Raw genomic sequence first — 22,180 nt, forward strand, 5'->3', positions numbered from 1 at the left:
ACCATTTTAGTATTCTGTAGAAACAAAGAACTGCAGATGTTGATTGATACCAAAGATAGACAGAAAGTGCTGGATTAACGTAGCGAGTCAGGAAGCATCTCTGGAGAAAAAGGATAGTGACTTTTTGGGTCAGGACCAGGGCTGTCTTCACAGCATTATGGGCCCCGGGCAAAGCAGTGTACTGGGGCCCCTACGACAACTACTCACAGGAATAAAAATGTAAATGGTCGATAAAATTAAACATATATTTATTTTATTGGCACTTCCAACAAAATCGGTGTTGAAACATTAAAAACATGCTGTACAGCAACAACTAATCAACATGATAAACATTTGAACAATACACGAGGCTTGAAAAACACAATAATACTCAGTAAGCCAAGGATGGAAAAGCAAAGCACTTAGGGAGCTAATTGTTGCGAAACAGATGCTGTGAGAAGCACTTAGGGATGGAAAATGTTGCGAAAAAAACACTTAGGGACCGAAAATGTTGCGAAAAAAGCACTTATTGAACCTACATTTTTAAAGTAGTATTTATTTATTGCAAGTCACTTAACATACACAGATCAGCATGGGGGCCCTATGCTCGTGGGTGGGTGGGTGGGTGCGCGCACACGATATATATATTATTTACATGTTTACAAACACAAAAAAATAAACAATATATGTGTAGGATGGAAGTGCATATGCTGGTTTAAACCGTAGACACAAAAAGCTGGAGTAACTCAGCAAGACATAACCACTTATGAGGTGTTTGCCCAGTAATCAACCAGGACAGGCAGCATCTCTGGAGAGCAGGAATGGGTGATGTTTTGGGTCGAGACCCAATATAAAACATAGCACAAAAAGTAAGGAAATTTGTGTTTGATAGATTATTTCTTTGTTGTAACAATGCTTCTTGGCAATAAATCTTATACCGTTGGAAAGCCTGTTTATTTCCCTTTTAAATGGTGCCACATTTGTAAGGAACATGCATTTGTGGGATGAGCAGCAGAGCTGAGTATGTGGGTTGCGCCCATGAAAAATCCGCCAAATCTTCTCTGCCAATGCCAAACAGCTTATTCTGCCATTGACTCTTGTTCGGTATTGTTTGGTGGATTGGATGATTGAAGTCTGAAGAAACAAGACATATTGGCAATTTAACAATTTATTCATTTAATAAACAGGAGCCTCAGTGGCGTGTGGAAGAACCATACACAGCCACAACAGCCTGGCACCTCCTCCTCATGCTGGTCACTTGTCTTATATATTACAACAGTCACCAGCCTGGTCACACACTGTTGTGGGATGGCATCCCATTCTTCAACCAGCATTTGTCGCAAGTCAGCCAACGTGGTTGTGTTGGTCACTCTGGCACGAACAGCACGCCCAAGCTGATCCCACAAGTGTTCAATGGGGTTGAGGTCAGGACTGCTGGCAGGCCATTCCATCCTCTCCACTCCCAAATTCTGGGGGTAGTCTCCGAGAAACCCTGCTCTGTGGGGGCGAGCATTGTCATCTTGGAGGATAGAGTTCGGTCCCAGACTGTGGAGATATGGGATTGCCACTGGTTGCAGAATCTCATCTCGATATCTCTCTGCATTGAGATTGCCTCCAATGATGACAAGCCTCGTTTTTCCAGTGAGGGAGATGCCGCCCCACACCATCACACTGCCTCCACCAAAAGATGTTACTCTATCGGTGCAGCAATCAGCATAGCGTTCTCCGCGTCTTCTCCACACTTTGACCCTATGATCCAACTGCCGTAGGCAGAATCTGGACTCATCGCTGAACATAACGTTCCTCCACATGTTCAGGTTCCAGTGCACGTGTTGCCGACACCAGCGCAAACGGGTCTGATGGTGAAGGGCAGTCATGGCAGGCCTCCTAGCAGCCCTATAAGACCGGAGATCGGCTGCGTGCAGTCTGTTCCAAATTGTCTGGGCAGAGAGCCGTCGGCCATATCGTCCTGCAAACCTTGACTGCAAATCTGTAGAAGACAGCCTACGGTTCCTAAGTGCTGACAGGGTGAGGAAACGGTCTTCTTCGGGTGTCGTCTTCTTGGGACGCCCACTTCGCGGCCTGTCTCTGACATCCCCCGTTATATGGAACTTGGCCTTCACTTTGGAGATGGTACTAGGGCTCACTCCAAATAATGCCGCAACTTGGTTTTGCGGAACACCAGCTTGAAGTTGCCCTATCGCATGGGCCCTATCCAGATCAGTCAAACGTGGCATGCCGATTCTTGGAGCAGACACCTACTGACCATTGTAGCAGGGCCCATGCTCACAGATGCTGCCAATCAGGTGCCAATCAGGCACCTGATTGTCAGCACCTGGGGGTACCAGAAGCTCAAAACAAGAGTCAATAGCAACAGCAGAATAAGCTGTTTGGCATTGGCAGAGAAAATTTGGCAAAATTTTCATGGGCGCAACCCATATACTCAGCTCTGCTGCTCATCCCACAACTGCATGTTCCTTACAAATGTGGCACCATTTAAAAGGGAAATTAACAGGCTTTCCAACTGTATAAGATTTATTGCCAAGAAGCATTGTTACAACAAAGAAATAATCTACCAAACACAAATTTCCTTACTTTTTGTGCTATGTTTATGTGTGTGTGTGTATATATACACACACTGAACTTTTTCTTGTTTATTATATTGTTTACAGTGTACTATGTTTACACATTCCGTTGTGCTGCTGCAAGTGTGAATGTGTGAATGTTTTATCTGGGACACAAAAGACAACAAAACACTCTTGACTCTTGAATTTGGCTGCTCATCATTGACACTGGGAGGTAAGGGGCGGAACCATTATGCTGCGCCTCCCCCTCTCCCTCCCTCCCTCCCAGAGCGGACTGTTTTTTGGATGCGCACCGTCACTTCCTGTCCGCGACGGCGGGCGCAGCCCCACGGAGTGAAGGAGCGGCTGAGGAGTGCTCTTGCCGCATTCATGGTCTGCCCGCGGATAGCGTCCACTCCGTGAGTAGCCGCGCTCCCCGCCTCCGCTTTCGTGCGACAGCCGGGTTTTGGTGGTTTAATTCAAGGGACATTTTCTTTTTTACTCTTGACACTTCTTGAGGGGAGAAGAGCGGAGAGAGAGAGAGAGAAAAAAACTGGCGACCTCTCCACCGAACTTGATGGCTTGAGTGTTGATTGACGGCCCGCCCGGCCAATGATAGGGTCGGGACGGCCCTCTGGTCGGCGCGGTTGGCCAATAGGCGCGGCCGGTGGGCGGGACCTCGTCGGTCAGCAGGGTTGGTTGTGGCGCTCTCTTTCTTTCAAGGGCTCTTCCTTCCAAAGGAGCTCAAAGAACAACCCGCAGATCGGGCCATTTCAGCAGCTCCACATCATGCATTTCCTTCACTAATTGTGCATTTCTCTTTACCTGCATAAAGTTGACAGCATGCCAACGTGCAAAAGAAACGAAAAGATACTGGAAAGTTTCGCTCCTTTAAATGAATGGGACATCATTCATTCACATTGACTTTGACCTTTTTTTAAACTATCTTTGCAGCATTCATATCGTTTTTTATTGGCCCCAGTGCGTATTTGTTTTCCTTATAAATTTATCACCAGGCTGGCTTATCATTAAATGAGTCAGGTAATTGCTTTTGTGTCAAGTTGTGACGTGCATAGATGCAAAATTCATAAGAATATAATGAAAATTTATGGAAATGTACCATGTAATGTAATATTTTTTATTTTGTATTTCACACACCTTGATCCTATGTGCTTCAGCATAAAACATACTTATTGCTACCATGAACCCTGTCTGTCCACATGGCGAGGGTGTGCCCATATGTTTTTGTTAAGTGAATGTAACTCCACTGTGGTAAGTGGATTAGTAGAATTAAAAAATGAAATTCCGGGAGGTGTGATTTGTACAACCGAGTGATGGTGACATTTCCAAGTGTCTACTCTCCTTTTTCCAGATAAAGATTGTGGTTTTGTTGATGCTGTTAAACAATCCCTGGCATGTTATTGCAGATAAGGAGAATGCGCTGCAGCTAATATGTGATAGTGGTGAAAGGGGGTGCGTATTTAAGGCTACTGTTCAGTCGGATTATTTGCCTTGACTGGCATGGACAGTTTTGCTGTCATTCAATGTGTAATCACATTGTTTATAATGAAATAAGGCATTTATGGATTGTGGACCTTGATCATTCATTTTGACTCGGGACCCTAAAACTGCAGGCACTGGAATCTGGAGCAACAAACTACCTGCTGTAAGATAGACACAAAAAGCTTGAGTAACTCAGAGCGGGGCTGAAGAAGGGTCCTGACCAAAAACGTCACCCAATTCCTTCTCTCTAGAGATGCTGTCTGCCCTGCTGAGTTACTCTAGCTTTGTGTTTATCTTCGGTTTAAACCAACATCTGCAATTCCCTCCTGCACATCTGCTGTAGGAACTGAGTTGAACAACATGAGTGGGTTGGGTGCAGCGAGGTGGGGAGAAAAGAGTCAAACTATCTACTGATATTTGTTTTAACCCCACTGAATCCTAGAACTACCTTGAATACACCTCTTCTTGTAAGGATGCTATTCCTTTCACTCAGTTTATCTGACTCTGCCACTTCTGCTCCCAAGGTCAGTCTTCTGTTCCAGAAATGTCCTTTTTCAGGAAATGTGGTTTCTCTTCCCTGGTTGATGGTGCCCTCTCTTGAATTATTCTTTCTCAAGCATCAGTCCTCCTCTCTCCTCAGAATAAAGAGTTCCTCTAGCACTTGACATTCACTCTACAAACCCCCACATCCAGCGCACCATTTGTTATTTCCTCAACATCCATTTTTGTACCCCCTTCACCCCTCCTCCTGGTCCCATGCCCCCACTACCCACAGATTTTACCAATTGATTGCCTTATTTCCTCTCCATCCCCATCTAGATTTAGTTCTATCTGTCCTTTGCCTCTTCCCTTATGGTTCCAAGTATCACCTTGCAGATCAGATTTCAGCACATAGCCTTTGTGTTGCTTTTTGTCAACTTCCTAGCTTTCTCCACCTTCTCACTTCCCTCCTCCTCCCATCTGGCTTCATGTGCCTGCCACTTCCACCCCTTCGCTCCCTGGCTCCATCTGTCCATTATTGTTTGCTACTCCCACAGTTCAGCAATCACCTACTGGCACCCTCTACTTTTCATGCAAGCTATCTTCCCTTGCCCTCGGTCCTGATGCAGGGTTTTGACCGGAAACAAATCTGCCCCTTTCTGCCCCCCACCTCCAATCGAGATGCTGCTCAACCTGCTGAGTTTGAGTCAAAAGGCCTTCATTGTAATATGTACTGAAAATGGATCAATGAAATTTTTAATTGCAGCAACATTTCGGGTCTGTACACAGTACTCATGGTTAACGTAATAAATGTTAAAAAAGTTCAATAATTTTTAGAAATAAGTCCCGAGTGCAATTGAGACAGATTGTAGCTTAGTTGGTGCTTGTTACTCTAGCCATGTTGAATGTCATTAATTTAAATTCTTTGCAAAATGTGCAATAAAAATAATTGTCTTGGTAGAACAAATCTGTGGTTAATTTGAAAGTGGTAGAATCAAATGTGCTCTGCTATTCATGTCAGACTTCACAAATTTCCATCAAATGTAGTTGCCATTTTGTATTATTTTGCCTATCTTTCAAAGAAAGAAGCTTGCTTTTTAACATGCCATGGAATGATTCAATTCAAACTAAAGATTTTGTTTTCAAACTAAATTGACAGGACCCTATCATATACAGTTATTCAGTGTTTCCTAAGTTGTGTTTGATCTTTCTAGTGATTCATTTTAAATTTGTCCTTGTTTTCAATGAATTGATTTAACTAAATTGGAGTGTGAGTGGAGGAACCAACTTTGGAACTGTGCTTGTGACATGAAATTAAGGGGAAATGGGCCATTTTTCCCATGCTTGATTGATATGCCTTCACTTAGAATTGCAAGCATATAAACAAAAGGCAAGGGAAGAGGCACACTTGGATGTCTATTTAAGGTTGCAAATGCTCACTCAATTCCTTTTTGGAAATGCCTGATATCTGGAACTGTACTTCAGCATAGCTAGGTGAGGATGTTCTTGAAATTAATTTTGAAGGGATGAAAAAGAGAATTGAGATGTTGATATTGGTTTATTGTTGTGTACTGTGGTGCAGTTTAAAAACTTTTGCTTTGTACACTATCCAGGCAAATCATCCAAACATTACATTCAAAACATGCAGAATATAGTTTTATAGCTATAGAGGAAGTGTATATTAAAGAAAAAGTGCAAGGGTTGCAACAAGGTAGATTCGGGTGTCAGGAATATATCCTTGGTTTTGAGAGCTCCATTTGAGTCTGCTAACTGGATGAGTAACTGTCCTTGAAGTTGCCAGTACGTGTTTTCAAGCTTTTGTGTCATCTGCCTGATGGGAGAGGGAATGACTGAGTGTAAGTGGTCTTTGATTATGTTGGTAGATGGCTCATCACATTGAATGTGGTGTTGCTATGGTACGAGAAATAAAATATGATTGATGGCTGAAATGTAAGATTTGAAATAAATTATGCCGGTGATGAGCAGCAGGTCAAGAAAGATTCGATTGAGAATTTGGGTGTAGTCTTTTTCAGACCTAATGTATTGCTAAATAATTTGCCTGAAAATCTCTGCAATCTTTTAATGGTTGGGTCCAGATTTAATTCATTTTCTCAACAAAGCATCAAACTGAACAGAAAACAACTTGAAGCTAACTAATTTTCTCCCTTTATCCAGTTCGACTGAGAGACCTTGGTTGGACCTGAAACAATCATTTTGTTTCTCTTATTACAGGTGTTGTCTTATCTGATCATTGTTTCTAGCATTTTCAGGTTTTCTTTAAAAATCCTAATTGCTTTCCACTTCTGACCTCCTATTGTCGTTATTACTTGGTCAGGAAGCTCCGAAGACACATTCAAAGTGCTGGAGTTACTCAGCGGGTCAGGCAGCAACTCTGGAAGAAAAGATGGATGATGTATTGGGTCAGGCCCCTTCAGGCTGAAGAAGGGTCCTGACCTGAAACGTCACCGATCCCTTTTCTCCAGAGATGCTGCCTAACCTACTAAGTTACTCCAGCACTTTGTGTCTATCTTTGGTAAAAACCAGCATCTGCAGTTCCTTTCTACACAGGGAGCTCTGAAAATGGCCATAGAATGTTGGTATCATAGTCTAATCTGTCATTAATACATAGCTCAAGCAATATTTCCTGAAGGCAACTTAGGAATTGTTTTTTTTCATTGTATCTGTGCTGGGGGTCCTGAGACCAATTAGGATCTCCATTGCTACTTCAACTGAAATAAGCAAGCTCTGTATGGATTGGGGATGAAGCTGAACATATTCGGTTATAATAGGATGATGAGCTGAAAATTCACCTTAAAAGATTTTAATAATCCATATTTAAACCAACATTTTCCTTAATTATTTGTAATATATCTTCCAACATGCACATCTTTGAGGTTTCTTTCAGCATATTGGGGATGCTTATTTGAAATGTATAGTATGGTGTTCATTTTGAAGGCTTTCTTGGTCATGAGGTTTTGCATTTATAATCTATTTATTTCCTACCTTCAAAATGGGTCTGCTGGGGTATAATATAAAAATGCTGCAGGAACCTGACAAGTCGGGCATAGTTTTTTTTCTTCTGTAACTGACGTGACCATGTTACAATCTCAAATGTGCTTTTGATACCAAATAATTGCAAACGGCGGATTTGTGCATTACTACTAACAAGCCAATGAATAACCCGGTTAAAGTACTGAAGTGGACCATCATGCAGAGTTTAACTTGAACCTGATGTTTTATCAGAAACATATTGATTTGACCTGGAACCAAATGTAACTAGTTTCTATTAGGCTCTGGTTAGGGTAGGTTGTAAAGATGGAAATCTTGGGCAGTTCCTTCTCTCCTCCATACTTTGCTCTTGCCATCACTCTGCTATAAGTTAATCTTTGTCTCGTCTGTCCACAAGACCTTTTTCCAGAACTGTGGTTGCTCTTTTAATTACTTCTTGGCAAACTGTAACCTGGCCATCCTATTTTTGTGGCTAACCAGTGGTTTGCATCTTGCAATGTAGCCTCTGTATTTCTGTTCATGAAGTCTTCTGCAGACAGTGGTCATTGAAAAATCCACACCTGATTTTGAAGAGTGTTTCTCATCTGTTGGACAGGTGTTTGGTTTTTTTTCTTTATTATAGAGAGGATTCTTCTGTCATCAGTTGTGGAGGTCTTCCTTGGCCTGCCAGTCCCTTTGCGATTAGTAAGCTCACCGGTGCTCTCTTTCTTCTTAAAGATGGCACAGTTGATTTTAGTGCGCCTAAGGTTTGGCTGATGTCTCTAACAGTTTTATTCTTGTTTCTCAGTGTTGATAAACAGCAATAAAAGTTTCCAAATGCGATGGAAAGACTAGGTGACTTGGATAGATTAGGCGAGTGGGCAAATGCATGGCAGATGCAATACAATGTGGATAAATGTGAGGTTATCCACTTTGGCGGCAAGAACAGGAAAGCAGAGTATTACCTGAATGGTGGCCAATTAGGAAAAGGGGAGATGCAACGTGACCTGGGTGTCATGGTGCACCAGTCATTGAAAGCAAGCGTGCAGGTGCAGCAGGCAGTGAAGAAAGCGAACGGTATGTTAGCATTCATAGCAAGAGGATTTGAGTGTAGGAGCAGGGAGGTTCTGCTGCAGTTGTACAGGGCCTTGGTGAGACCGCACCTGGAGTATTGTGTACAGTTTTGGTCTCCTAATCTGGGGAAAGACATTCTAGCCTTAGAGGGAGTACAGAGAAGGTTCACCAGATTGATCCCTGGGATGGCAGGACTTTCATATGAAGAAAGACTGGATAGACTAGGCTTATACTCGCTGGAATTTAGAAGACTGAGGGGGGATCTTATAGAAACATATAAAATTCTTAAGGGGTTGGAGAGGCTAGATGCGGGAAGATTGTTCCCGATGTTGGGGAAGTCAAGAACCATGGGTCACAGCTTAAGGATAAGGGGGAAGTCTTTTCGGACCGAGATGAGAAAACATTTCTTCACACAGAGAGTGGTGAGTCTGTGGAATTCTCTGCCACAGAAGGTAGTTGAGGCCAGTTCATTGGCTATATTTAAGAGGTAGTTAGATGTGTCCCTTGTGGCTAAAGGGATCAGGGGGTATGGAGAGAAGGCTCCAGGTTACTGAGCTGGATGATCAGCCATGATCATATTGAATGGCAGTGCAGGCTCGAAGGGCCGAATGGCCTACTCCTGCACCTATTTTCTATGTTTCTATGTGCTGAGAGCTCTCTTGTACCTGCATTAAGGAGGCAATTAAACACACCTGAGCAATTACAAACACCTGTGAAGCCATGTGTCCCAAACATTATGGTGCCCTGAAATGGGGGGACTATGTATAAACATAGATGCAATTTCTGCATGGTGAAACAAATGTATAAAAATGGCCTTTATTAAAATCTGACAATGTGCACTTTAACCACATGTGATTTTTTTTATTTTTTATTTTACAAATCTCAAATTGTGGAGTACAGAGGCAAATAAATAAATGATGGGTCTTTGTCCCAAACATTATGGAGGGCACTGTAAATGTGACGAGAAAACAAATAAGTGAACTATCAAAAAATAATGAGCTGAGATCTTTGAAGGTGAAATGTCGCAAGATTGCAATATTAGCAAGTTCTAGTGCACAGTAAAATGGTGGTTAAATTACCAGGCTAATGTTCCTGAAGACTAGATTATTGTTCTGTTGCTGAGTTGCACCAAAGTCGCTGGGAATTTAAATTTGAGTAATTAAGTGATTTTTTAAAAATATGGCATGGAGTACGTCAGAAATGGTGACCCCTTAATTTAAAACCAAGTTCAAAGAAAGAACTCTTGGGATAACATAGTGAACACCGAGTTCAACAATTTCATTACCTTCCGCTGAAAAATAAAACGAGCACCCGCTCTTCAGGATTCAATTGAGGATGGGGAGTTTATGCTATCTTCCCACATACACACAGCCCATGAATAAGTACTTAAATATATAGGAAATCTGTTCGACTTGGAGTATAGCATCATAGACACTGTCAGTGTCCTAAGTTTTTGCTGCAACTTCAACCCCCATAATTTTCTACCAATTAAATGTCTTTAGTATGACAGAGGCTTTAGTTCTAAACCACTTGTACCTGCAAGAAACTAAATTGAAATGACTTGAAAGTTAGATATGCTGGAGTAACTCAGTGTACAAAGGCAATTGTAGATTGAGCACTTGCAGTCTATAGAAGAGTCTCGACCCGAAACGTCACCCATTCCTTCTATCCAGAGATGCTGCCTGTCCAGCTGAGTTACTCCAGTATTTTGTGTGTATCTTCGGTGTAAACCAGCATCTGCATTTCCTTCCTGCACATGATTTGGAAGTTATTGCTTTTGGTTCCTTATTTATTGCATCACTTTTTATTCTGTTCCCAGAATTGAAAGACAGTTCTGCTGCTTCACGAATTTCAGATTGAATTGACATGTTTTCATTGTGTGAACGAGGGCATTATATTTCTGAATCATGGTTCACTATGTTGCGTTTGTGTGGGCAGCTTCATAAAAAGCTTAATACTTGGATACACAGATTTGGCAGACAGGTTTTAATTGCTATCACTATTTACTTGTACTATTAAAATGAGGCTGCTGATCTGTCTATCTTGTAGTGTATTGTGTATAGTTTACAATTGCCTTTGTACAATATTCTCATTTATGAAATGCTGGCTTTTAAATGTTTAAATGATAATATTTTGATTCAATCTCTTTATGCAACCCAGCAGCAAAATAACAATGTGTCTAATTTTTGTGTGGGAGTTTTAACTATTAATGTTGCTCATTCATTGACTGTTGATTAGGCTACATTGTTACACATGCCTGCAATAATTACTTACCACTGCAATGCTGCTACAGAAGTGTCCATTTTATGAATATTAGGTAATATTTGGGTAAATATTGCATTGATATCTTAATGTTTTATCATATATCATATATATACAGCCGGAAACAGGCCTTTTCGGCCCTCCAAGTCCGTGCCGCCCAGTGATCCCCGTACATTAACACTATCCTACACCCACTAGGGACAATTTTTACATTTACCCAGCCAATTAACCTACATACCTGTACGTCTTTGGAGTGTGGGAGGAAACCGAAGATCTCGGAGTAAACCCACGCAGGTCACGGGGAGAACGTACAAACTCCTTACAGTGCAGCACTCGTAGTCAGGATCGAACCTGAGTCTCCGGCGCTGCATTCGCTGTAAAGCAGCAACTCTACCGCTGCGCTACCGTGCCGCCCAACAACCATTTTTCTTAATCATTCCATTACATTTTTGAATTTCTATCAAGTTATAGGATTTCATTGTAAAGAATTCCTAAAGGCAGGAAATGGTGTTGGTTAGACTGATGGGACTGAAGGCTGATAAATCCCCAGGGCCTGATGGTCTGCATCCCAGGGTACTTAAGGAGGTGGCTCTAGAAATAGTGGAAGCATTGGAGATCATTTTTCAATGTTCTATAGATTCAGGATCAGTTCCTGTGGATTGGAGGATAGCAAATGTTATCCCACTTTTTAAGAAAGGAGGGAGAGAGAAAAGGGGAAATTATAGCCCAGTTAGTCTGACATCAGTGGTGGGGAAGATGCTGGAGTCAATTATAAAAGATGAAATTAGGGAGCATTTGGATAGCAGTAACAGGATCGTTCCGAGTCAGTATGAATTACGAAGGGGAAATCATGCTTGACTAATCTTTTGGAATTTTTTGAGGATGTAACTAGGAAAATTGATAGGGGAGAGCCAGTGGATGTGGTGTACCTCGACTTTCAGAAAGCCTTCGACAATGTCCTACATAGGAGATTAGTGGGCAAAATTAGAGCACATGGTATTGGGGGTAGGGTACTGACATGGATAGAAAATTGGTTGGCAGATAGAAAGCAAAGAGTGGGGATAAATGGGTACCTTTCAGAATGGCAGGCAGTGAATAGTGGGGTACCGCAGGGCTTGGTGCTGGGACCGCAGCTATTAAAATATACATTAATGACGGATGAAGGGATTAAAAGTACCATTAGCAAATTTGCAGGTGATACAAAGCTGGGTGGCAGTGTGAACTGAGGAAGATGCTATGAGGTTGCAGGGTGACTTGGACAGGTTGTGTGAGTGGGCGGATGCATGGCAGATGCAGTTTAATGTGGATAAGTGTGAGGTTATCCACTTTAGTGGTAAGAATAGGAAGGCAGATTATTATCTGAATGGTGTGAAGTTAGATCTCAAGTACAATGAGATCTGGGTGTCCTAGTGCATCAGTCACTGAAAGGAAGCATGCAGGTACAGCAGGCAGTGAAGAAAGCCAATGGAATGTTGGCCTTCATAACAAGAGGAGTTGAGTATAGGAGCAAAGAGGTCCTTCTGCAGTTGTACAGGGCCCAAGTGAGACCGCACCTGAAGTACTGTGTGCAGTTTTGGTCTCCAAACTTGAGGAAGGATATTCTTGCTACTGAGGGCGTGCAGCGTAGGTTTACTAGGTTAATTCCCGGAATGGCGGGACTGTCATATGCTGAAAGACTGGAGCGACTAGGCTTGTATACACTGGAATTTAGAAGGATGAGAGGGGATCTTATCGAAACGTATAAGATTATTAAGTGGTTGGACACGTTAGAGGCAGGAAACATGTTCCCAATGTTGGGGGGAGTCCAGAACCAGGGGCCACAGTTTAAGAATAAGGGTTAGCCATTTAGAACGGAGATGAGGAAAAACTTTTTCAGTCAGAGTTGTGAATCTGTGGAATTCTCTGCCTCAGAAGGCAGTGGAGGCCAATTCTCTGAATGCATTCAAGAGAGAGCTAGATAGAGCTCTTAAGGATAGCGGAGTCAGGGGGTATGGTGAGAAGGCAGGAATGGGGTACTGATTGAGAATGATCAGCCATGATCACATTGAATGGTGGTGCTGGCTCGAAGGCCCGAATGGCCTACTCCTGCAGCTATTGTCTATTGTCTAAAGATGGAGCTATCTAAATTAGTTTGACAGATGATTAGCTTTTTTGTTCTTTTTGCATCTACCTATCTTTTAAAGATTGCTGGAAAATGAAAGAAACATGGTTGTTCAGGTAGTATAAGTGTAAAAACAAAATGGAAACAGTTAATGTTTTGGGTTGAAGAATTTCTCAGAATTCCACAACCTTTTGACACTTCATTAATGTGACAAACGCTTAATATTCAGAGGATCATCAGTCCAAGATTCTCATTGAAATCCTTTAGCTAGCTTTAACACTATAGTAATTGTTAAATGTGCCAAGTTCATATACAAAAGCAATATTTTTGCACCTATGAGTAGCTATAATCATAGTCTTGTTTTTGCTTAATATTTTGTTTGGATGGGGGAGGGAATCTTCTGCCCCATTGTAAACTTAACTTTTTTAGTTTTCTTTATCGAAACCGATTAACTTAAAAAGACAGCCTGGCAATGTGCAGGATACTTTGTGCCAATTTTGAACTGGCTCTTTCTGCAGTGTTTAGAAACTAATGGATATTACTCTTTTCATCAAAATTTGCCACTGTTCAGATTATTTAAATAAACCACTTGTGAGCAACATCATTTCTCCATAACATCTGGTACACAGCTTAATAGCTCGTCTGGGGAGTTGGTCACTATGATGGCCGGAAATATCGCTGAGAGGAATTTAAGGCAAGCTTTTCTTTTGAGCATAAAGGTGTGGATAGAGAAAGTAGTTTTGAAATATTTCCATAGTAGAAGTGCATACAATTCACTTAGCTTATTGATCATGTCATTGAATGCAAGGTAAAGAACTAGAACTATGTAACATGCTAGAACTATGTAACATGCTAGGTCAGAGCTGACTACATAGAGGGAGGGGAGAAGGAGTGGGGGGGAACAGGACGTAAACATTTACCCAAAGGATTCCCTGGGCAGGAGAATGTTATTTGGAGAAGCTAGTTTGGGAATGAAGCAGATGGGAGGAGATTTGAATGAGTGAATAAAAGCTTGAGGCCCAGGATGGACCTTTTTCCCCTGCAGAGATATTGATAAGAGAGAGAGAGAGAGAGAGAGAGAGAGTGTGTCATTCGACCACTTACTTTAAACCTTGGAAAGAGATTAAGGAAACAAACTGCATTTGGTGATGTGTATGTGTTCAAAAATGTGTAGCAGCTTGTGGCCCAAGAGCCTACCATTCAATACTCGATGTCAATACTGCTAAAAACACTGCATTGGCTAATCGTGCTGCTTGGTTCATAGCCTTTTAGGTCTCAGCCTGTGATGGCAATGCTATTTAATATTGTCACCAATGAAGCAGTTGCAGTGTGAAGCAGGGACGAGAAGAGGTCAGATACTGAATGACACCTAACGCCCTTAGCCTTCCACCATAAAGGCACAAACAGAGGCTTGATGGAATACTCTGCCTTTGTATCGGAAAGACAAATAATTTCCTCAGGAAGCTGGATGCCAACCAGGACAAAGCAAACAACTAGTGCTAACAAAATAGATAATACTGGAAAACTCTGCAGGTCAGACCGTACATGTGGAAAGAGAAACTCTTTTGTCAGAAATTGATTGGTACACTTCTGTGTATTATCCATCCTACTGACCCATAATGGCTACAGTGTGTACCATCTACAAAATGCAATAGTTATCTAGTGTACTCCCAACTGACAGGATCACTATGCTATCCCACAGTAGAGTTATCCCATATAGTAGAGCTGCTGCTTTTTAGCTCCAGCAATCCAGGTTCAATCCTCGCCTCTGGTGCTTGCTGTGTGGAGTTTTTTAAAACATGCCGGCTAGTAGGTTAAGTCACTTGCGTAAATTGTCACAACTGTGTATATGAGTGGTAGAACTTGTGGCATGGGTAAGTGGGTTTGGTGAAAATGTGGGGAGAATAAAATAACATTAGTGTAAATGGCTGCTTGATAGTGGACCTAAAGGAATGTCTGTGCTATACAAGTTTGAGTGTGATTCCTAGATGCAACACCTCAACGATCAGGGTAGTAGGCAGATTTCCCTCCGCATTGCATGCTATTCTGACTTGGAAACCTACAGTCACCTCAATCCTCGACTCCCTATTAGGCAGCACTGGGAATTCAATCAGCAGAGAGACTGGTTCAAGAAGCCAACTCATTGCCACCACATCAAGACAATGGGGGATGAGCCATAAATGGTGACTTTGTCAGCAATACCAGTTCCTGAGAAAGTAAGGTTAGGACATTCCTAAAACATCACCTATCTATGTTCTCCAGAGATTCTCCCTTATGTATCTATACACTGTAAGGGGCTCGATTGTAATCATGTATAGTCTTTCTGTTGACTGTACAGCACGCAACAAAAGCTTTTCACTGTACCTTGCTACATGTGATAATAAACTAATCCAAGATGCTGTTTGACCTGCTGAGTTACTCCAACACTTTTTCTGCAATTCCATGTTTCTCTGTGATAACTGTGTGCATTGTTTAAGGGCTGTTAAATTGCTGCCAATAAGAATTTCATTATTCTGTTGTTGGTAATATGACTGCTAAACACTATTTGCCTCAACAAATTGCTGAATACAATGGGGCAGGCAGAAGGAGAAAGTGTTAACATTTCTGGTTGAAGACCCTTTTTGTCAGAATTCTTTGAAGGATAAAACATATTCCAGTTGATCTCTCAACAGATGCTTCCTGACCTGCTCAGTTTGCAGCATTTCATATTTTTCAAAGTTCCAACATTTGCATTTTCTTTTCAGTCATGGTTGTAAGTAGGTATTGATTTAAGATTTGAATATGGAAGAGTGTCTGATAGGAAGTGATGATTTAAAATAAAACTAGCAATTCCTGTTAATGTGCAGCAGTTTAGTCAGTGTTTGGAGAAGAAAATGGTTGTTTCAGGTCATGTAATAGTCTGGAAATATATTTTAAGATAGAACATAGCACAGGAATGGGCCATTTGACTCCGAGTCAAATCCAGGAAGTATTCTGGTAAACCTCCTATGCATCCTCTTCAAAGCCTCCACATCTTCCCTGCAATAAGAGTGACCAGAAATGCACACAATACTCCAAATGTGGCCTAACCAAATGTGGCCTAACCAAAGTCTTGTAGAGCTGCATCATGCAGCTGCATCATTGTTGAGAAAGGCCAGAAGATTGGAAAGAGGGGCAAGGCTAGGTCTGTAGTAGGTTAAGCAACGCAGGGAAACACAGTAATAGAAACATAGAAAATAGCTGCAGTGGTAGGCCATTTGGCCCTTCGAGCCATTTAATATGATCATGGCTGGTCATCCAAAATTAGTACCTGATTCCGTTAACCCTAAGAGCTAAATCTAACTCTCTTGAAAACATCCAGTGAATTGGCCTCCACTGTCTTCTGTGGCAGAGAATTCCACAGATTCACAACTTTCTGGGTGAAAAAGTTTTTCCTCATCTCAGTCCTAATGGAGCAGAATAGTGGTAAGAGGTCTAGAAATGTTTAACGAGGGGTTACAATTGTGATAATTAAAAGAAAAGATGCTGGTAATCTGAAGTTGAAAGTAGAATGTGCTGGAAATGCTAAGTAGGGCAAGCAGCATCTGTGGAAATCTCTCCCGAGATGCTGCCTGACCTGCTGAGTTACTCCAGCATTTTGTGAATAAATCGATTTGTACCAGCATCTGCAGTTATTTTCTTATACTCTGTGGAAAGAAAGTCAGTGGCGCATCTTCATCCTGAAACATTAACTCTCTTTCGTCAAGCTGCCCGACTTGACTGTTTCCAGCACTTTTTATAGATAACTGAAGGCATTATATAGAATTTACTTTTGATAAGGATGTAGAGATCGGAAGCAGGTTACTAATTTCCAGCTTCTGCATTATTTTTTGGTGTTCTCTTGCATCTTTACTGTAGTGAGCAAAACATTTCAAATATTATTTGAAGAAATTACTTCAGGAACTTAGAGTTTTGAGGTAGTGTGGAAATGGGCCCTTGGGCTCATCGTCCACTCTGACCATCGATCACCCATACATTACTTCTATGTTATCCCTCTTTTGCATCCTACACATGAGGGACAATTTGCAGAAGTCAATTAACCAACAAACTTGCACATCTATGGAATCTGGGAGGAAACTGGAACACCTGGAGAAAACCCATGTGGTCATAGGGAGAATATACAAACTCACAGTTGGCACGTAGTCAGGATCTTTGGTGCTGTGAGGCAGCAACTCTACGGCTGCTCATTGTTTCACTTTGTAGAATTAGTTTAAAAATTGTCCCAAATTTACACATTGTGAATTTTTCAGTCTTGAAATACAGCCATTGAATTTTTTTTTATGTGAAAGAAAACCTGTAATGGAGCCAGAATATCTTTTTGGTCTTAGTCAGACCTACATTGCAGGGAATTATCAAGATTAGAGAAGGTTAGGATAAAGTTTTAGATAAATCCATATGTTGGAAGGACAGCGATTAAAGTTATAAATCATTTTAAGGATGACTGGGCAAAGAATCAGCAGTAAGCACAAAATTTAATGTGCTTAAATTATGATTTGGAACAGTTTGAAAGGCTGATGGAAGCAATTTCAGCAGTGCCTTTCAAGTGAGAATTAGATAGACTTTGAAAAATAAAATGCTGGGCTGAGAATGGATGGAATGTATTGGATGCATCTTGCAAGGAACTGTTGATCTGAAGAGTGTATTTTGAGTGATTGCAAGTCTCAAACTTCAGCAGGCCTATCAGTTTTTATTTGGATATAATCACTTTTGTTTTAACTTCTAAGTACTTGAATGAAGTGATACTTAATTTTGAACATCTTAACTATGCAGACCTGGCAAAGGACCAAACATCAGCAATGCAAGCATTTAGTGTTTGGGTTTGAACTGGCATATTCAAGGCTGTAATTCATTTGGCTTTTTGTTTTAAACAAATGCAAAAACATCACATGTACATAAATTTGTTGAGATGTTCATAATCTGGAGGTGCACAGATGCACAACAGTTGAGACTTTTTTCCACCTTGAGGTTTAGTCGGAACTGGCAGATATTGTGCAACTGCATTCTTTCACCTGCCCCTTCCAGTTTCTATAAATTGAGCTTCAGAATCTCTGTCTGTCACCAAGGCTGTCTATATCCACCTCTCCAATATTGCCTGTCTCGTGATCATGCCTGTTAACAGGTTACAATCTTTATTTCTTAACTTTTCACACTTGGCTATTCCGGTACTTGATATGCCTTCACATTCTGCCATGGGCAATTAATCTGAAGAAGGGTTTCGACTTGAAACGTCACCCATTCCTTCTCTCCAGAGATGCTGCCTGTCCTGCTGAGTTACTCCAGCATTTTGTATCTATCTTCAATTTAAACCAGCATCTGTAGTTCCCTCCTACACATGGACAATTGTTTGTTTAGTTGTCTACCCCTTTAGTAATACTGCACTCCATTATCAAAACCTACTTATAATCACACCTGTTCTAATATATTGGTTTCAAAATCTGTTGGATTGCTTCTCCGACATTGGGAAATGGTAAAATGTTAAAAGGAGCCATATAAAGCATGATGCTGATTGGAAAATAGGTATGATTTGGTTAAATTAAATATTCATTGATATACTGTAAATCTTTTAGTTGCATTAGTGTGACAGTGCAGTGCTGCCAACTCCTATGTTATTCAGGCGTCTGATGTCACACTCCCAAAACGGTCACAAGAGCAGAGCACTGTTGTGGGAAATTATTATCATCTTGACACTTTGGAGATGGGTGAGTCATCCTAATGATGACTGGTCATTTCTGGCCCAAGATGACTGTGTGATGATGGAGGTTTTGTGATAGAGAAGCCCTGGATAGCAGCACTAGCATAATTATCCCTCTGACTACCTTGCCCTGTTAAGACGGCTCCTAACCCAGCCGTGGTCCGATATTGACCTCTTGAGCTACATTGGAACTCACAATTGGGACTGGAAGCAGCTCCTGCTTGAACTCAAGTGTCTGCATCAGAAGAAACAGCAATGTTGCATGGCTGTTAAATCGTAAGCTTGTTATGATCTTGATCGAGTCAGTCAAATATGGAATAGCACGCTGATTTATTTTCCTGATAAATTTCATTATTCTGCTTGACTGAGTGTGCAGTTATCACATCCTATTTGTCATCCTTTTTTTTGCTCATGCCTTATTTGCTCCACTTAATACAATGTCTTATCCACACTAAATCGCTTTTGGGGGGGGGGGGGGTAATATTTAGATTTATACAAAAATCATTACATTGAACTTCATAAAAGTATTTGCCCAACTGATATTACATTGGTAAACATGAAATCTAATTTGTACAGCATCGCAGAGGATGTAAGGAATGAGTCTTCTGGGATGCCAATTCATTAAGGAATGTTCACCATGCTGGGACGTTTTCAAGCAATTCCGTGGGATCTTTGGCATGCTTAGGTAGACATCCCTGTGGAAATCTGAAAGGTGGTTTCTCTGACAATGTTGTTCATTGGACAACAAGGACAATCCTTGTTAATGTACTGATTTGTAACAGTAATTAAATTGGCAATAAGTCAGTAATCTGAGTGTTTCTAGAAACCAGGAGCTGCGGATGCTCTTTCACAAAAAAAGATAGTGCTAGAGTAGCTCAGCAGGTCAGGCAGCATCTGTGAAGGACATGGATAGGTGAATTTTGGGTCAGGACCCTTCAGAATGATGAGGGGTGGGGGGGGGGGGGGAAGAATGCTGGGGGGAGGAGGGGGAGGATAAAACATGGCAGGTAATAGGTGAACATAGATATATAGGGGGGGGGGTGATAGTTGGACAAGGGCCAGAGATGAAAAGCAGAAGGGGTGAGATGTCTTAGATGGACCTCTCTCCCATGTCCCCTCTGTCCTGTAGTTCTGCCCTCGCTCTTCCTACCCCCAGAAGGAATAAGGATAGAGGTCCTCTTCTGCCACACCATAGCCTCTGCATTCAACACATCGTCCTCTGACATTTATGTCCTTTCCAACGTGATCCCACCAGTCACATCTTCGCATCTCCAACCCTTGATGCTTTCCCCAGAGACTGCTCCCTCCACAATTCCTTGATTCAGTCATATCTTCTCACCCAAACCACCCCATCCTCGGGTAACTTCACTTGCAACCATAGGAGATGTAACACCTGCCTCTATACCTCCTCCCGGGACTTCATCTTGGGACCCCAGCAATCCTTCCAGGTGAGGCAGAAGTTCACGTGCACCTCCTCTAACGTCATCTTCTGTGCCCAATGTTCCGGATTGTGACCACCTGTACATCCGAGGGATCAAGTGCAGGCTCAGTGATTGTTTCGCCAAACACTTGCGTTTGGTCTGCCAAGGCCTGCTGGATCTCCCGGTTGCTGACCATTTTAAACCCCCTTCCCATTCCCATGTCTTTCTGTTCTAGTCTTTCTCCATTGTTAGAGTGAGGCCATGCACAAACTGGGGGAACAGCACTTTGTATTCCACTTGGTTAGCTTACAGCCAAATAGCATGAACATTGAATTCTCTAATTTTAGGTAACCTCTAACACCCCTTTTTTCCCTAAACACCTCTCTTTCCATGTGCCTTACCTGGACTGGTATCTATTCCTCCACTCTCCCTTGTCCTTGATTCCTTCCTTTGGGTTTAAGATTCACATCTCTTCAATCCTTTTGTCTCACACCTTCTGTTTGTTAATCTCTTGCCTTCGTCCAACAATCTAACTCTCAAAACCTCCCTTCACTGTGTTCACCTATTGCCTGCTGCCTTTCTCTTCCAGCTTTCTTCCCCTTTCCCTACCCACAATCAGTCCACAGAAAGACCCTAACCCAAAACATCACCAATCCATGTTCTCCAGAGATTCTGCTGACATGCTGAGTTATTCCAGCACTTTGTGTCACTTTTTTTTCTATGCTTGCTTACGATGTGTTTGCATTCCACTAAATTAGTCATCAGGATGAGCCATAATCCACAATCCCAAGTAATCTCTTGGGTGAATTTAAGAAATTCCAAGGAGCTTCCACAGATGTTTTACAAATGGTCAACCCTTGGGTAGTATCAACTATTTGTTCAATATTGTTGCTGTTTGTGGAATCATATTGCATTAGTTGGCAGTTGTTTTCATTGGAGTTCAAAAGTGAAAGATGATTAGTAAAGTGGCGTGTAAAGCTCTTGGGGATATCTTGAAGGGATCTTTCTCTTTACGCCTCCGTACACTGAGAATGGGATGCTAGATTTAATGCCTGTTGATGCCTGAAAGTAGCACAACATTAGTTAAGGCAAATAAGGCAGCATACGAGATTCAGGCAGTTTATTTAATTCCTGTGAACTGTTTGCACCAGAGTTTATCCCCAGAAGCCCAAAAAGAATAATTTCAGTGAGGGTTCATTGACATCTTATTGTCTTCCTCTGAGTAGTTATGATAATACAGAATCTGAATGATTCATGTGAATAGCTAGATTTGATAGATTTGATGTATCATATGGATGTTACATTGTTTGTAAAAATACTTTTATATTGCGGCACGGTGGCCCAACGGTAGAGTTGCTGCCTTACAACGAATGCAGCGCCGGAGACTCAGGTTCGATCCTGACCACGGGTGCTGTACTGTAAGGAGTTTGTACGTTCTCCCCGTGACCTGCGCGGGTTTTCTCCGAGATCTTCGGTTTCCTCCCACACTCCAAAGACGTACAGGTATGTAGGTTAATTGACTGGGTAATGTAAAAAAAAAATTAAAAATTGTCCCTAGTGTGTGTAGGATAGTGTTAGTGTGCGGGGATCGCTGGGCGGCGCGGACTTGGTGGGCTGAAAAGGCCTGTTTCCGCGCTATATGAAATAATATGAAATATTTTACAAGTAACAATAGAAGAGATTGCCTTGTCAGATTCCAAAGCAAATCTCTTGAATGGCCTCCCACTGTGAACTGATGCCTGCTTTTATAGCAGAGCGTCTGATAATTGCAAGAGGTTATGCAAATGTTTTATTAAGACTGTTTTTTGAATTATTAAGCTGCCTCCGAGTTCCTATATTTCTGAAAATGTTTGCATTTCTGTAACTTCTATCTTAATTTTTATTTTAAAGGAATTATTACAATACAATACAATACAATACAATACAATATATCTTTATTGTCATTGTACCCAGGGGTACAACGAGATTGGGAATGCGCCTCCCATACGATGCACTAATTTAGGTAATTTAGACAGCAGCAACCCAACGAAACGAACAGTTGTAACAGTTTTGGACAGGGTAAAGTGCAAGTTGATCTATGCGTTGTGGCCATCCGGCT

At 41.7% G+C, this 22,180-nt stretch overlaps 1 protein-coding gene across 2 annotated transcripts in view; it reads left to right on the top strand.

The window, feature by feature from the left end:
• Positions 1–2,856: 2,856 nt before the first annotated feature.
• Positions 2,857–22,180, top strand: part of ralba (v-ral simian leukemia viral oncogene homolog Ba (ras related)) — a 53,903-nt gene continuing 34,579 nt past the window's right edge. The window contains exon 1 of one of the 2 annotated variants that reach the window (XM_078403328.1): positions 2,857–2,962. The gene's annotated coding sequence lies outside the window, so the exon portion shown is untranslated. The remainder of the gene's footprint in view (positions 2,963–22,180) is intronic. The other variant, XM_078403329.1, reaches the window with a different exon arrangement.

Source organism: Rhinoraja longicauda, chromosome 8 (assembly GCF_053455715.1).
Source record: "Rhinoraja longicauda isolate Sanriku21f chromosome 8, sRhiLon1.1, whole genome shotgun sequence".
In the NCBI taxonomy this organism is placed as follows: Eukaryota; Metazoa; Chordata; class Chondrichthyes; order Rajiformes; family Arhynchobatidae; genus Rhinoraja; species Rhinoraja longicauda.